Source organism: Telopea speciosissima, chromosome 2 (genome assembly GCF_018873765.1).
Source record: "Telopea speciosissima isolate NSW1024214 ecotype Mountain lineage chromosome 2, Tspe_v1, whole genome shotgun sequence".
NCBI lineage: Eukaryota > Viridiplantae > Streptophyta > Magnoliopsida > Proteales > Proteaceae > Telopea > Telopea speciosissima.
The window spans coordinates 59,422,221-59,427,749 of record NC_057917.1 but is presented as its reverse complement, the minus strand read 5'-3'; positions in this window follow the sequence as shown (position 1 = coordinate 59,427,749).

The following is a 5,529-nucleotide window of genomic DNA, read 5'->3' as shown; positions in this document are numbered from 1 at the left end:
TGGAGGAGCATGAAAATTAGGATTGAAGACGTATGGGAAACACGTGCATGGCATGTGAATATTCATAAAAGAAAAGTTATATTAAGAATGTAGGCAAGAGGGAGTCTTAGACTATGGGGGATAGGGATCATGAAGGATGCGTACATGCAAAGGATTTATGAAAAGAAAGAGAAAAGACTAGAAGAAGAGAGAAAGAAGAAAGAAGTGTGATCACCATCTAGAGAGATGGGATCACACTCCTTTGGAGATGCAAAATAGGTTAAACAATAAAACAATGTAAAATAAGCGAAAGCTTGAGAAGAAATAGTCACCTACCTAGTTAGAAGATAACCCAAACGGAGATGTGGAGGTTTCCCTTTTGTGACTCATGGGGTTCATACGTGGAGCAAATATCGTTGCTTGTAGCAACTTCTCTTGTCTCTTTATATGCGATACTTCGTTATCCAAGCCGAAATTATTGGGTAGGGTGATTCTAGACTTTGATCTTGAAGCTTTGAGTGGATTGTTGTAATCAATGGGACACTGAGGCAATAGGCTAAGGCCAAGTAAGGGCCAAAGACTAAGGACTAAAGGCACTAGAGTGGGCATGGATAGAGGCTTGTGGAACTTGTGGGTTCGCTCATGTAGAGTTCATGTAACCCTCCTTAATGTGAGAGGGGGTATATTTATAGATGTAAAGGGGTGTGTGCACTCCCAAATTCGTGTAGGGATGCTAGGTTCGATCTAGATCATCCAAATGGACTGTCATTACATCGACGATGGGTGTTTGATCAAGGCTAGAGTCAATGAGGTGTGAGCAAGTGTTTAGTTGCCTTAGGGGATGTTTATTGGGGCCTAAGGAAACCATAATACACATCCAAGATGCCAAAAATAGGCTTGGTCGCAAAAGGAATCGAAATCGGAGTTAAACATGACAAGTTTTGGCTTCTCGGATTTGCATAGATTCGATAGTGAACTAGGGTCGAGTCAACATCGAAGGGGGGTGAGGTCGACATCGAAGGCAATGGCTCGGCTATCGATGGTTACATTTTGAATAGCGAGGCAAGTTCGACAGTAGAGATGTTCTGCCCGACAGCCAAAGGGCATGGCTAGATGTCGATGGAAGATAGGGTCGATGTCGACTCGGGGTCTTTGAGTATCGACTTGGGTTTTGATGTAGACATGGATGAAAGGGACTATTTGGACCAGGTTCTGTACTGGGCTAGACTTGTTCCAAGGGGTTTGGGTCAGGGCTAGCCTTTCCAAGGGATCTTGGAGGGTTTGGAGGCTCTGGTTTGGGCTCCGACAAGGGGAATCGATGATCAACAAACGGGTCCGGATACGCACACTGACGATACATCCACAGAAACATTGAGTCTAGGCCTTGGAGGCCATGGGTGCTCATCATCGTCACTGAAAACATCCGAGGGGAAAAACAAAATGAAATGTGTACAGATGGACTGAAATTACGTATTTAGGTCTTCCCTTATACCGTCGCCTCATTGTATTGGAATAAAAAAAGTAAAATTACAAATTCTATTTGTAACCTTCTTGATTACATCACAAACAGATGAACCCTTCAATTAAAGCATAATATTTTTTTTTCCTTATCAATCCTTCTAATGATCAATTATACTCTCTTATAATTTACCAAGGAAAAAGGTATACTCTCTTCTAAAAAGTAAAACAGAAATTTTGGAAAAAAAAATGTCATGCCATCTCCACTGTTTATTATTTTAGAGTAGAGACCTTTCATTTTATTTTCAAGAAGAAAGGTTAAGATAATTTTCCAGATTTATTATGGCTCAATGGGTGTAAGTGGTAACCCTCCCCCCATTTACTGAAGAAAACATAAAGGACACTAACATTTAAGGTATCTAACATTTTGTAAAATTAATTGGAGTTAAAGTACCCAGCGTTTCACATTTTGTGTTAAGGTTACCTAAATCAAGATAACATTAATCAGATTAATATTTTTTTTATTTCCAATTTTACCCTTTAACCTGGCACACAAAACCGTCAATCCAAATAATTACCCCCCAATCTCCCATCTCCCATATACCAACTCCCACCTCTCGTCTTCCTCACTCCCAGGTATAGCTCTGTTCCACGCCCCCATTCCCGCAACTCCCTCAACCTCATCACCCCTGTCCCACCCCCACCATCACCATCTCCCAAGTCCCACCTCCCACCTCTCCCCACCATTTTTAAATCCCTGTTGCTTGGTGACATTTGCCCATCATAAGGGTATCCTCACTTTCTTCTCTAGAAGAAACATACTTCTTCCCCGCTTTTGTACTTTCACTACTCCATCTTGCTTCAAAAGACTTCCATCTGAAATTAAAGCGGTTGTTAAGTTCATTGGCCATGAGATGAATATTATTGGAAGGAGGACTATATAACATGGCATTAGACAATGTCAGCTGCAAACTCTTAGATTCCTCAAGCACAACTTTTTTGATTGGAATTCTTTTGTATCCTAGTCCATGGGTTTGGAGATGACTGAGAAATAATCATCAACACCACTTTCTGTATTTTTGAACAATTAATTTCATTCCAATTTTCTCTTCTGTTTACCAAAAGCAATCTCATTGTTTTCACCCTGTAATGAAAACTGCCCGACAGATTCAAATAATCTTCTCCCATGGACTACTTCAATCCTTTTTGTTGTAAATTGTTTGAGTTAAAATAATAATGCAAGCGTACGGGTCAGTCGTAGCTACGGTTCGAACACGAGGAGATATACGCCACTCTATTTAACTAACTTAAAAATAATGCCAAGTGAACCAAATTAAAATATTAAATTAAACTAATTAAACTAATGAAAATTACTGCATCCTAACTCATAAGTATCTAACAAAATTAAGGGATTAAATTGACGTCCTAACACATGAGCATCTAACCTATCAAACTAACGCAAATTGAAAGGAATAAAAATGCAGCCATATATAATAACCACATAAAAAGGAATAAGGGAATAAAAGTGCATCCACAAACCACAACCGTATAAAAAAATAAAAGAAATAGAGGGAGAAGAAGAAGAAGATAGAGAGAGATAGAGGAGAGGGAGAATGAGATACCTTGATGTGCTTGAACCGGATTGAACTTGCTTGCATGAATACTTGAATAAACTTACCATGGCTTCTTCTTCTAAATCTCCAAGTCTTGTCATCAACATAGGAATTTAGACTAGAAAGCTTTAGACTAAAGCTATTACAACCATTAAACTAGACTTATGAAATCAAAACTAAAAACTTGGAAGAACTAATCTTATGAAATCAAAACTAAACACTAGAAAGCCAAAAATCACAATTTAGAAGGAAAAGAAGAGAAGAAATTTCACTAAGTGAATGAGCCAAATTTACAAGAGAGGTAGGGGGTATTTATAGGGGAAAGGGGAGAAGAGAGAAGAGGGAAGTGTAGGAGAAATATTCCCTAAGAAAAGAGAATATTCTCTTCTCCTTCCTCCTTTACATTGCCTTGAATCCCAAGAAAAAAGAAAAAAAATAGAAAGAAGGAGAGAAAAAAATATTGTTTACATAAACCTTCTATTTCTAAAAAAGTAAATTTCTAATTCTAACTTGTGCTTCCTTTTCTTTGTAGGTATTTTCTCCAAGCAATAAAATCAAAGCATCTTTGATTTTTCAACCTTCCATAGATGAGAAAATATCTTTCAAAATAAATCTATCCCAAGTAAAATTTCAGGAATGCCCTTGAAAAGTCGGAGGGGGGAGAGAGAGAGAGAGAGAGAGAGAGAGAGAGAGAGAGAGAGAGAGAGAGAGAGAGTAATGACTAGGATTCCACTCAACCAAATAACAAAATCCCCAATGTGTCCTCTAAAAATCGTGGGGCATTAAATGCAGCCCATAAAAATCGTGGACACTTTGTGGGCCTTCAAAATTAATGGAATCTAATGGCAATGTGGGTCCCTCTATGTGGGTAGCAGTCCTTCTCTCTCTTCAAGAATGCAAAATTACCGAAACGGCCTTGTACTTGCAGTAGATCTCCACCATTGCTTAGAAATATCTTCTATAATGTCAAAAATGTCCTTGGGCAATGGTAGACTGACTATGGGCTTGCACTACAGCTCATTTCTGACCTATTATCCTTTTTTGGGCTGAAAAGAATAATCAACTGTACGGTGGGCTAGACGAATGCGTACTTGCATTCCGTCACGTCCAATTTGCTCCAAATTTAGTCCTCTTTACAGCCATGGAAGGAAAAATGACAACTTTACGTGTAACTTGGGACATGCAGCTCCCGATAGTCCAGAATAACCCAAAACCTGAAAAACATAAGAAAACATCAAAGTAACTCTGTCCAATGTGGTAAAATGTACGCTTTATGCCTTAAGATTTCACACATAAATGTGCTCATCACAAATCTAACACGAGCAAGTTCACTATTCAATTTCTTCTTCAATGCCATCTCTCTGATGGCATTGGTGAGGGAAGGAGAAATGGAAAGGAAGATGAGAGATGGGAGTTGGAAGATTGTGGTGGCCTGGTGGCGGTGGGACAAGGGTATGTTATGAAGGTGAGAGATATGATAGAGTAAAATTGAAAATTTTAAAAAAAATTAGGGAAAAAGTTTTCTGTCCGGGAGTGTGGCCTACGCCAGCACTCCCATGAGTCTATCTCTCTCCTCCCCATGTGAAAAGACACCTCTACCCCCTTGTTTTAAGGAGGAGAGAGATACACACATGGGAGTGCTGGCGTAGGCCACACTCCCGGACAGAGAACTACTTACCAAAAAATTATTAATCTAGTTATGTTAATTTGGTTTAGATCCCTCAAACATAATATGTGAAAGTGTGAAACATTAGATATCTTAGATGCAATTTCATGAAACGTTAGATACACAAAATGTCATTTATCAGGAAAAAGAAGGAAAGTAGTTTTCTGTCAAGAAATGTTGCCTACGCCATCACTCTTAGTCTTATGTGTGGGGAAGTAGTTTTCTGCACTTGAGTGTGGCCTACGCCAGCATTCCCTTGTGTCTATCTCTCTCCTCCTTAAAACAAGGGGGTAGAGGTGTCTTTTCACATGGGGAGGAGAGAGATAGACTCATGGGAGTGCTGGCATAGGCCACACTCCAGGACAGAGAACTTTTTCTCGTGTTTATGTCTCTCTTCCTTAAAACAAGGGGTAGATGTGTCTTTTCATATGGGGAGAGAGAGATAGACTCCCCAACGAAAATTTATCCTCTCAAGTGCGGTGCACTGTCCAATGCACCACACTAAAGAATCCTATTGTCCACCCAACACTTGAAAGGGTGAAAAGATATCACTACCCATGTTTTTATGGTTAGATTCTTAAGGGTGGCGCACCGCCTTTGAGAGGATGAAAATCCCTAGCTAGCACTCCCGGAGAGAATTCTTTTTCTCAAAAAATAACCCTCCCCTCTCTCCTCACCAAGAGAGGGGTTTAATAGTCAAACGTCAAAATACAGGGTATTTGGTAAATTATGAGACACTAGAGGGTGTTTATGACTTTATGTCTGAGATACGACCGATTTCGTTTTCTTAACCTCTTCCGTCGTCACTCCTGA